The following is a 12,671-nucleotide window of genomic DNA, read 5'->3' as shown; positions in this document are numbered from 1 at the left end:
ATCACTTCTGACTTATCAAAACTCTAAGTTTGAATGACCTTCAAAATGCCCTAACCTGAACAGCCCAGATTAGGTCCTGTAAACTCAAGGCAGTACCTTCCTTTACAGAGTCAAAATGAATACAGTACTGGACAGACACTGGAGAAATATTAAAAGTTACAAACTTCTAGTTTTGAAAATTCAACAGATGTACAAATCTGTAAATTTTACTGGCTGTAGAAGGCATTTTGTAAACATAAAAAAAATACTGAAATCCACAGGCTGTTTTTCCTATCAAGGAAAAATACATCCTTTCTTTATAGAAATAACAAGTGTAAATTCAATATTAAAAAAGCTTCCTGCCATGTCTGACTTCAGATTACTAGACATTTTTGTGCATCATACTTTTCCCATCTCAAAAAACATATTTATCAGTCACTGGCACCTTTTCTTAAATGCTCCTCAGGTAAGGGTAATATATTAATTTGTCACCAACAGCATTATCTGTTCCAGAAGACAGATTCATACTATTTTGACTGCCAGAAGGTTTAATAAAAAAAAAAATACTGCATTACAAAAGCTGAGACTCTTTAATCTTTGGCCTAAAAGGGGGATATTTCTAACATCTCATTTTATTTAATTATTCAAATAAACATGTTTATTTCTCCATTACTTAGTAAAAATAAATAACACTTGTCAAAAACCCAACCCAATTTTCCAACGGGCTAAGACTTTTAAGATTTCAAAACAGCTATGCTATAAATTAATCACAGTAGTGCTAGACACAGCTGGATATCCTAGTTCAAATCAAAACAAACAAAAAAATTCACTGGATGACCTTGAGCCAGGAGAAAGAGTAGAGGAGAAGAGATACATCCAGACCAACTTTTTTCCTGATGTGCTAAATTACCAACCTTGTTGTTTTTTTAAGTAATATTTTCTGTGGAAAAAACATTGTCACAAGAGGTTTTCCACTTCAAAACACTGCTAATAAAGAACCTAATACTGGAAACATATGTGACAAGTTGTTGGGCAATGATATTCTGCCCATAAATACTTACTGATTTCCCTAGTGTCAGAACTCAGTCATTTCAGATGTTTTACAATATTAAATACTTCTTCACAATCAAATAATTTGTACACTTTAGAAAGAAGCAATCAAGTACAACAGGTGCAGAATACTAAATGCAGAAATTGAGTAGACTGGAAATGGTAGGAAAAGTCAAGATTTTTTTTAAAAAATTCAGGACAGTGATTATAGGACATAAATATGCCATGAACTTTTCCATAATGTAATGAATTAAAACATGGTGCCAAATTAAGTACCTTTCTCGTATTCTAAGTGTTAAACATCACATGATTATACTGCTTCTTGTCTCTGGTAAGGCTGAACTAAGAATCTGAACAAAAATGACATCTTAATGCTCCTAAAATATGCTTCTAGTTCTAGCTTCTTAATAACTCCCCAAAATTGGTCTTACTTTTGAATTTCAAGTGACTTTCCACTCAAATAAGATAAAGAGAATGTTTTGAACACCACCCTTGAAAAGCCTCTGTACTCAACAGGTCAAGACCAAACCCCAAATTGAACAGCATCTCCATCAGAGGTTCTGTTTTGGGCGACAACAACCAGACACAGTGAACTATGCAGAGCATATCCTTTATCCACACACATGAATTCAGGCGTAATCTAGTAGAACTTAAAAACAGCAATCCCTCATCCCAATTAATACATCTGACATGAAAACAAACATGAAAACAAACAATTGGACAAAAGAAAATTTCTCACTGAACATCACCATTGGACTAGGAACATTTCAGGAGAATGCCCTTTATATCACTAATGACGATCAATTAAGAGAAAACTGCAGTACTAATTCATGCAAGTCAGATATTCAATTCTAAAAGAATCTATGGACTATTAGTTAAACATAGCAGAGGTCTTAACAAAGTGAAGGAAACCAGTGGGAACAAAACACATAAGTAGTTAAATGAATGCCTAGTGGAATATATGTTTCTATCTGGATCCCTGAACAGGAGACCACTTTGACTATGACAGGATACTTTTTAAAAAAATCTCAGCCATATTCCTTTGGTTTGTTTCATACTCTCTCTCTATTATAACATGCTCCTCCTATACATAAAGCCATAAAAACGCTCAGAAGTAGACAAAAGGTTCAGGAACATTATAGTTCTTGTCTCACTATTCCTTAAAAAAACTATTCAAAATAAATTATTGTTTACTAACATAGTTTAAAGAGGAAAATGCAACATGCAACTGTTTATTACTCTAATTCATATCCTGTCTTTCTGTTTTTTAAAAAATTGTATATTTGGGAACAAACATTATTGCAGACTGAAGACTGTACTGCATAAAAAGATGCTGCTGACTCTATGATGGCTTGTGCAAGCCACAGTCACTGGAGATCAACTCTACCTCTATTGAGATACATTTGAGAAATCCCGTGGCAAGCCATACAAATCATGCCTCTTCTTCACAGCACAGGTGCATTAAAAACACTCAAGAATACATTTTCTCTATGTATCTGTCACATTTATATCTTGCTTGTTTCTCCAACAAACCAAGGCAACATATATGGCCCTGAGTCCTCACAACAATACTGTGAAGTAGGTCAGTCCAAGTGAATGAAGGTTTACACATATCCAAGGAGATCAGAACAGGATTTTACCCTCATGGGATGCTTGTAAATTAGGTTAAGCTGAGACATAAGGACTCTCCTGCTGAACCCTTGTATAACTGTTCAATGACTATGATGCAATAGTTTATTCCCAAGCACTTAGCTGCCAATAAATGAACATGTGGTAATTTTATTGATATGGATTATTTAAAAAACATTTTAAGAATAGCTTATATTTGCATTTTTTGCCTGGCGGGCTAGTCCTGCAGCAGATTGAAGGGTGAAACAGCTTAAAGTTACCCCCTACCAAGTTCTACTTTTTACTGAAGAAAGACTACTTGGATTCTAGCCCATCTTCATAAAACACAAAAATTGCCAAACAGCTGTTTTCAAAGAATTTTATCCCCATGTATTTTTCAAAGTTTGAATAGTTTTATCCCAACTTAATTGCTTTGCTCAAGCTTAAGTATATTTTATAATCCCTCCTCAAGAAGCTATTCGGTAAAATGAATGTGAAACTTAAGAAGATTTACTTATCCTACCGAGAAAGTAATCTGGATGTCTACTAAAAATAAACAAGCAAAAATAGACATCAGTTTGGGATTCTTAAATTTGGATGAAGAAACATGTAAAACATCTTGCCTACATAGATTCAATGCAAAAGACACATGCCTGCAAGAAAGTCCAACCATGCAGAGACCTAAACATAGGCAAATGTAATAAGCTTAACATCTTCTAGAACAGTGAAGCACTATTCTCTTTACTTCCCAAAGAGCAAAAAAGCCAAAACACATTAATTTCACTGGGACAAAATGAACTGCAGTCCCTACTGAACTTATGGAACTTGAAAGTATTGGCTTACGTATTAAACAACGGATTCAATGGGTCTACTCCAGTTGGGACTAGCAACTGGATTTAGACCGTTTCATTATGCCTTTGTATCTCCATCCAAAGGGAAAAATAACATGTATAGTGAATTTCTTTAAACAAAACTTGTTCTGCCACTTGGATAAGTTGTAGTTACTGTTAACTCACCTGCAAAAAGGAAACTCATTCTACTGCTTATTACGAATGTGTTTCTTATATTATTCTAGCCACCTCTGCAGGTTTCTATCAAAGTTCCCACCTCTGGAATGAAGGTTCCCTCTACGGTGCACACCTGCACATGCACAACTCTGCCCTTCTCCACACAGGGCTACTCTTCCTCCTCCGTGCACCCACAGTGATCATTTTCAGACCCTTTAGTTCTGGTTGCGGCCAAACCCCACACAGGGGTGGGGGTGGCATGCATGTGAGAGGCAAAGCCCCACCCAGCGGGGCTGAAAATTAAAGGGAACATTGTCTGGAGCCCAAAGGGGGTCACAGACATTCCCTTCAAAAAAGGTTATCTCTGTTGCCACCCTTCTTTTCTCTTTTGCTCTTCCTTGAAACCCAAAACACTTTAATCTCTTCCACTTTGGTTTAAATTGAAACCAAAGCCACATGATTTCTTCAACAAATTAAAAACAGTTGGAGTAGCTTCCTCATGTTCTGTGTAGGGCCCTAAACCTATATAACACTTGAATGTGCAGAGCCATAAACATTTTACTCCTGCAATTTACACTACTCTGCTCTAGATCAGAACTCCTTCCTCTGCACCCTAAAATGGTGTATATATATCTAAAGTCCTCCTGCATCCGTCATCGCCAGTGTTTCCTGGGAGCTTTTCCAAAAGCATTTACCGGTACCTTGTTGGGGGAAACCTCAGAGCTTAAGTCTCAGTTTTAAAAAGCAAAAGGGAAAAAGTGGTTTGCATTTTGAGAAAAAAAAAAAAGAGGAAGGAAGGACGGAATCAAAGATCATTTTCCAGCAGATGTGGAGAGACCTGCAACAAACAACTTGAGAATTCCTTGCTCACACTGCAAAAGAAATAAATTTTAAAGAATCTCTATTAAAAAAAAACAAGTAATGTTTCTGGTTGCTACTGCCAAAAGGACCTAACTACTTTTTAATGTGTTACCTGTAACTTTTTATTTCTGAACTAAGGTGAAGCAACATAAATCACTAATAAAGCCATTGTACTAACTACTGCTTCAGTCTTCTTCAAAACCATATGGATAACACAGACTAATAAATTACAAAGAAAAAATTAAGAGCAAGATGAATTTGAAGTGAATAGAGGGAATGAAGTACCATAAAAGTAACACACTGCCAGAAAAGGCAACAATAACAAAAATATTTGATTGTCTGAAACCCTATGAATGATTCATCTTTGCCATACATGTACATGAAGCAACATAAATCACTAATAAAGCCATTGTACTAACTACTGCTTCAGTCTTCTTCAAAACCATATGGATAATACAGACTAATAAATTACAAAGAAAAAATTAAGAGCAAGACGAATTTGAAGTGAATAGAGGGAATGAAGTACCATAAAAGTAACACACTGCCAGAAAAGGCAACAATAACAAAAATATTTGATTGTCTGAAACCCTATGAAAACAAAACAAAGAAAAATAACATTTTCCCAACCCCTAAAAACATACAAGAACTCTTTTACCTGCAGATGCAAATAGGTAGACTGACTAGAATCCGGACCTTCTTGCAGTATCAAACTGCTGAAATGCTCTTTGGTTAGCATAGTAAATTGCAACTAGAGCAAGCCCACAGGTTCAGCGGGGATTTAGTGAGTCAGCTCCTCTGTGAGTGCCTCTAAGTCAATGGACGCATTCTGTTTCTGACTTACTTCACAAAGCAACAGGATTTCAACCTTTATTTCAGAATAAGAACACTTTCTACAATCCACTTGTTTTGAAACTCAAGCCATGTACACATTTTTTTGCATAAACAAACAGTATACTTGCACTGAAATTACTGTGCATTCTAAAAAGACAATCCTAAACAGCCCAATCCACTCAGAAAGTCTATAACAGCACACAACTTGTGCCTTCTCCAAGATCAATGTGCAGCCCTTTTGCCTGACCCAATATGCTGATGATCAGAAAGTAGCAGCACAGATACAGCAATCAGAACCCTAAATATCAGAAGCAGCTTGATGAATCAGAATGAAATTCTTGTACTCCAATATTCTACATCAGACACACACTGGCCAACCAAAACTCTCAATAGAGATGTACAGAAAGGGTGTCCCTTGGAAAAGGGAAAACAAATCAGAATGCCGAATAAGAAAAAACAGTAATTTTTTTAAAAAAAAACTCACTTAGATTTTACCCTTTCAGTGTTCATACATTATCCAAATTAGCTAACCACAAATAAAAACAATCAGAATACATCATAAAATGGGGAAAAATGTAAACATATACAGTAATATTTAATAAAATATCATTAAATATATTAAACAGATGGTCACTGCCCTTTTGCCATACAAGAGTGGCAATGTCTAAGTCTAGACAACTACATTTTGATACACATTATCACATTTCTTCATGTAAATAATTCAAGAGCATATATTTTAGTATCCTAAAGGAACTTCTGTATTTTTAAGATTCTTCTTGAGGACAGATTTTTAATACATAAATCAAAACACACGTGCAAAAATCCTTTTTGAACAGCACAGTTACATTTATTAATCATAAATGGACAGACTGATCTAGTTAATTCTAAAGGTTTTCCTCTTAAAAACATTCAACAAATGCAGTAGCATCTTGAAATATTTGTCTTATTCTATGAGCATCTTCCTTTTAAACTACTTTTAGCTTAAGGTTGATTTAAATGTCTGTTATTATTTTCACACTATAAGTTGGGTCCTAAACTTTCTGTTTTATTAACAGAACCTTATGTTCATAAATGTGGTTAAAAAGCAGTCTTTCCATGAGCACATGAACCCACTACATTAGTAGAACTTGTCTGTCCTTAACAAGCAAAACGTCAGGATCTAAGCCAATACAATTAGATGAGAAAAGTAAGGTAGCTCCTGGCATATTAATTTCAACTTTATACATTATTACTCCAACTGACAACCCTGCCTACTGAAATCCATTTTGTAAGATTAGGCATCCTTCAGTCTTGGGAGACTATGGTCACGCGCTCTGAACAGAGGACTTGGAACAGTGTCTAGTGTGGCTGAGAAGGCCAATTTGAGAGTGACAATTCCTTAAGGCGGGCATTAACTACCTAGTGAGGTGCAATGACCTCTCCCACCGTCGGAAGTAGCAGTTCCATTTTGTAAATGGAACCAGAAATCCACTTATGAGTATCAGGTTACATATATAACCTTCCCTCGTTTCCTGAGAATCTTTTTTATGTCACTGGGCACTCATCCAATTTACATACAAAAATTGTCTTTTTAAAAGTCACTACAGACTCTGTTCTTGTCTACATTGTTCAACATGCCTGTCCATGTGTGCGCGCACATGCACACACACACACTCTATGTCTGAATGAACATGTATGGCAAAGATGAATCAACATGTACTGTATAACACTGTGCCACAGGTAAATCTAAAGTAGTCTCATTCAGCTGACAGCTGAAGTATTAACTGACAAACTGTTTAATCAACAGAACATTTGATATACATATATTCATATGTAAACTGTGCTTTTTGGGTTGTTTTAAGGATAACTCTGTTTTTAATACGGTTTGTTATGACCTTGTTTTAATGCTTTATTTACCAAACTGGGGAGCTAGTTAATGAAGAAATGCATATATCTAATAAACATTTTAAAACAAAAGGTGAATAAAATTGTTTCAACAGTCTGCTGAAATTCCACACAATTCCAAATTAGAAAGATGTTCCACAGTATACTATGCCTATCTCTCCAAAAATTACACTGTAGGATAATGAGGTGGTTAATATACCGTATTTTTCGCACCATAAGACACACTTTTTTCCTACAAAACAGGGGGTTGGAAAGTCTGTGCGTCTTATGGAGAGAAGAAAACAAATTATATTTTCCTGTTTTCTTCTCCTAAAAAATTGGTGCGTCTTATGGAAAGGTGCGTCTTATGGAGCGAAAAGTAAATGCAGTGCAATCTTCTTCTAAATTCAATTGGTATAATGTTTCAGTACAGTCTCATATAAATAATAATCACACCTTGTGGATTATTGGCAATTTCCCTTATAAACTAACTTTGGCCTTTCACAAAATGAAATTTATTTCACAGCCTCTCAGAAAGGCTAGCAATTCACCTGATATCAAGTATTGGCCTCAGCTCTTTATGGAAACATATTTTGATTTTATATCTCAATGAGCTCTTCAAAATCATATTTATACTAAGACTCTGATATTATTTCATAAGAGACTATGTATTCAAAAACTGTAACTCAATGAACACCTCCTTTGAATGCAAAATATCCCGATTTCATTTCCATTTAAATAGAGCTTCCACAGATGACGTATTAAGTCTTTGCAGAGGCACTGTCAGTCAGTGAAGACAATAGAGGGGTACATGCACTAACCCTGTCAGTATCTTTAAGTTCAGATAGCAACTGTTCCACACTGTTTGTCCCAAGCAATACGATGGCTACTCACTTCTATCATACCTTCATCTCTTTTTATCTTAAGCACTATAATTTCTCTCTCTCTCTGGATTTACGGGTAAGTATCCCAAACTTCAATGTTTCTGAACCGTAGCTGCTCATCTTCTCACCTAAAAGAGAAGACAATATCCCATTTTCATCTCTCATTAAAAAAAAAACTCATACTACTCTCCCCAAGCTACTTACTCTAGGTTTCCTATATCTGTTAGTATTTAACCTAAATCAGTCATATTCAAGTATTCTATCATCAGAAATTCATTTTGCATATTGAACTGCCCTGCAAGAAACACATGAGTGTCTACCACCAGCAAACTGGATAAAAGTTAGTGGCCAGAAACCCACTAAGATTAAGGTAAGATTTGTGCCATGGCTAATGCATCCACGGGGTGTCTGTGGGTGTGTATGTGTTCAGAGGTGGCACCTCTGTGCCCCGGGGCTGGCCTGACCCACTCTTGCAGATGTAATGATGAGATGGCAAGGTTCACCTTGGTTGCGCAACTGAGCACATGACCAAGTGAAATATATATTGCCATCCTGTCCCTTAGTTAAGGAAGTTCTGCAAACCTTACAGGAACATCACTAGAATTCTGGCCAATGATTTCAAAAAATAAAACAGATCCTTTAAAAATTGAATCATCATCATCATCATCATCATCTGGCTGTTATTTAAATCTGCTTTTTTATTTTAATCTCTTTTTTATTTTTAAGGAGCAGATCAATACCAAATTTGTCTTGCATAAAAAAGTATTGTTGTTACAATTAAATCTCATCACAAACGTTCTAAAGTCTGGGTATGTTCTAGGATAGTGACAGCGAACCTTTTTGGGCCCAAGTACCCAAACTTAAAAAAGAAACCCACTGGGCAGCGGGGACGGAGGGGGAATCCCGGGCACGGAGGTACTTCAAGACCCCACTCCAGATCCACCCCCAGCTGATCCAAATCCTCGCCTGCCGCCTATCGGGGCCCCAACACCATGGCTGCGGGGGGGGGGGGCAGTAGTGATCTGGCGACTCATGGCTCACGAACCTGCAGAGAGAGTTCTGCATGCCAGCTGTGACACACACGCCATAGGTTCGTCATCGCTGTTCTAGGATAAACAAGCATTCCAAACTAGACATGTCTGTCAGACCTCACTGTGAGAACTCTGAATGCGACACCATCGGCAATCCAACACTGTCCTACAGCTGCACTCTGCAGAAGCAGATTGATACTGGAGAGGAAGACATTTTTGGCTTCATTAAGAAACTCCTGGTAGAACTGCCAAAGCTAGAACCCCAGAGCTCCCTCAGACACAGTCTGGAAACTGCCAGCCTAAATTGCAAAGGAGTAGACAAACGTATAATCCATAGAACAAAACCTGTTCACCATGCTTAAGAGTCTTCGCAGCTATGTAGCAGCCATTTCTTGCATCTCCCACAAACTAGTAATCCCTGGAGCACTCAATGTGCTGAATATAGGCTATGTGCCTTAGAACTGTTATTATGCCTCTGTACTTTTTTTTAATGTACCTTACAACTGCTGGGAGAGGTCATCAGGAGGTTTGGGCTGAGGAGACAGTAATATGCTGATGACACTCAGCTCTACCTCTCTTTTTCTACTAATCCAGGTGAGGTGGTTTCTGTGCTGAACTCATGTCTGGACCTGATAATGGACTGGATGAGGGTTAATAAATTGAAACTCAATCCAGACAAGACGGAAGTGCTGTTAGTGGATGCTTTGCCAGACAGGCTGGAGGGCCGTTTCCCTGCCCTGAATGGGGATACACTCCCCCTAAGGGACAGGGTCCGCAGCTTGGGGGTGCCCCTTGATCCCAGTCTAACTCTGGAAGCCCAGGTGGACTCAGTGGCCAGGGGCGCCTTCCTTCAGCTGCGGAAATTGTACCAGCTACGGCCCTACCTGGACGAGCAGAGTCTCATGACAATTACACACACACTGGTAACATCTCGTATAGATTATTGCAATGCGCTCTATGTGGGGCTCCCTTTGAAGACAGTCCGGCGACTACAACTGGTCCAGAATCGAGCTGCGCGGCTGGTGAGTGGTGGGGCCACTAAGGGACATATCAAGCCAATTCTGATTAAATTACATTGGCTACCAGTTGCTGCCCAGGCCCAATTCAAAGTGCTTGTTTTGACACATAAAGCCCTAAACAGCTTGGGCCCTGGATACCTGAAGGGCCGCCTCCTTCCATATAAGCCTACCCGGCAGTTAAGATCTAGCCAGGGGGCCCATCCTGAAAGAGCCATTCCTCAAGGAGGTAAGAGGGATGGCTTGTAGACAAAGGGCCTTTTCGGCAGCTGCCCCCAGACTATGGAATGCCCTCCCGACTAATATTCGTCTGGCATCAACGCTGATGACATTTTGGCAGCAGGTCAAAACCTTCCTGTTCCAGAAGGCTTTTAATTGAAACAATATCAACTGTGGGTCCAGATAGCAATTTTAAGAGTATCTATTTTAATTGTATTGTTTTATCTTTTTATTGTATTTTTATTGTATTTTAATTGTTGTAATCCGCCCAGAGACCTTTGGGTAGAGTGGGCGGCATATAAGTTAAATAAATAAATAAATAAATAAATAAAGTAAGTAAGTAAGTAAGTAAGTAAGTAAGTAAGTAAGTAAGTAAGTAAGTAAGTAAGTAAGTAAGTAAGTCATGTGCACACTTACCTGGATGTAAGCCTCACCAAGATTTACCACTGATTAACCGTTCTGTCAATATTTAAAACATTTTCACAACTGTAACTAGATTTGGGCTAAAGTGGAGCTAGCCTACATATATTAAAGTGAAAGACTATGAAATTCAAATATTTTGTCATTTTGAGCTCATAACAAAGTTTGTGGCACTATTTAAAAACATGTCACATCACACCACACAAACACAGTTCTTGTTGTAGCACAACTGTGCCAGATACTTTGTATATATATCTACTCTCATGCCAATTCCATCCAGCAAAATAATGCTTCAGAAGCTCAGTGGTCTTACTTACTGGATCTGTCACAGTTGCCGGAAACATCAGGATTTCCTTGACAAAGCAGGCTTGATTGCAGACACAGCTTTTCAAGTCCTGTGGGTTTAAATTAGAATTTTATAACAATGTTTTCTTCTGGCACAATTCGTTTTCTTTTACCTGAGGACAGCTTTTTCAAACTTGAGACCTTCTAAGTACTGTATGTTTGGGCTACAACTACATAGTTCTCAGGCAGCATGGTAATCAACTATGCAGGCTGGAGATGATCAATGCTATAATCTAACACATCTACATTGGACCAGGTTGGAAAAGTCAGCCTCAAACCACAAACTGCATAATGAAGTAATCAGAGTATACATCTCTCCCATTATATAAACACTTGCACATTGTTGATTTGTGAGCTAGTTTAGGATGTATGGCTTGATGAACTCATTTGTTCATATTTTAAGACGCTGATTCCAGATTCTCATGAGAATATAGCAATTGGAAAGAAATAATGAAATCCATTGCTTGGGGAATACATTTACATAAGAAGTAAGTTGATGATTCTGAAAAATGGCAGGAGAAAAAACATTTATTTGAATAGGAAAAATTCTGAGAGAAGGGTGGCCGCTACTATAAAAAGAAAGCATTTACTGTCTGAAAAGAACTTGTGAAACATATATATGAATTGTTTGCGCTCCCAAGTTCATAAAAGCCCCAAAGCAAGGGAGCTCCATAAAGAGCTGTGTGCAGAGTCTGAAGCTTCATTTAGCCTTCCAGCTACTTCCAAACCAATCCTGATTTATAAATAAACCTGTCTTAATCTCAGAGAGAGAACAGCCTCACAAGAAAATAGAGGAATTTAACTTAACTAAGAACAGTATGGAACAGGACAGTCCAACATCTACAACATCTCTAATATATTGCTGACTAAAAATTAACAAATGACATGATATAGCCAAACTTTAAAGCCAAATAATAAATTTGTTTTTAAATGTAAGCTCTCATGGCCCCTTCACGGATTGCTGCCTTGTCATGGTGAAGGGGCTTGAGTAATTCAGAGAAGCTATGGGCTATGCTGTGCAGGGACACCCAAGATGGACAGGACATAGTGGAGAGTTCCGACTAAACACAATCCACCTGGAGCGAAAACTGGCAAGCCACTCCAGTATCTTTGCCAAGAAAACTCCATGGACAGAAACAAAAGGCTAAAAGATATGATGCTGGAAGATGAGCCCCTCAAGTTGGAAGGAGTCCAACAAGCTATTGAGGAAGAGAAGAGGACACATACAAGTAGCTCCAGAGCTAATGAAGTAGTTGAGCCAAAGCCAAATGGACACTCAGCTGTGGACGTGCCTGGAAGTAAAAGGAAAGTCCGATGCTGCAAAGAAAAATACTGCATAGAAACCTGGAATGTAAGATTGATGAACCTTGGGAAGCTGGATGTGGTCAAACAGGAGATGGCAAGAATAAACACTGACATCCTGGGCGTCAGTGAACTAAAATGGATGGGAATGGGCAAATTCAATTCAGCCTATTATCATATCTACTATTGTGGGCAAGAATCCCATGGAAGAAATGGAGTAGCCCTTATAGTCAACAAAAGAGTGGGAAAAGCTGT

General features: G+C 37.9%; 1 protein-coding gene across 12 annotated transcripts in view; it reads right to left on the bottom strand.

Annotated features, from left to right (window-relative positions):
* Positions 1-12,671, bottom strand: part of SESTD1 (SEC14 and spectrin domain containing 1) — a 95,252-nt gene that overhangs the window by 73,048 nt on the left and 9,533 nt on the right. For 4 of the 12 annotated variants that reach the window (XM_078393852.1, XM_072980812.2, XM_078393853.1 and 1 more), the window contains exons 2-3: positions 11,087-11,164; positions 8,094-8,211 (exon numbers count right to left, since the gene is read on the bottom strand). The gene's annotated coding sequence lies outside the window, so the exon portion shown is untranslated. The remainder of the gene's footprint in view (positions 1-8,093; positions 8,212-11,086; positions 11,165-12,671) is intronic. The other 8 variants (XM_072980804.2, XM_072980799.2, XM_078393850.1 and 5 more) reach the window with 2 other exon arrangements.

Source organism: Pogona vitticeps, chromosome 1, assembly GCF_051106095.1.
Source record: "Pogona vitticeps strain Pit_001003342236 chromosome 1, PviZW2.1, whole genome shotgun sequence".
Taxonomy (NCBI): domain Eukaryota; kingdom Metazoa; phylum Chordata; class Lepidosauria; order Squamata; family Agamidae; genus Pogona; species Pogona vitticeps.
Note: the sequence above shows the minus strand (reverse complement) of the source record. Positions and strands in the feature narration are given on the sequence as shown.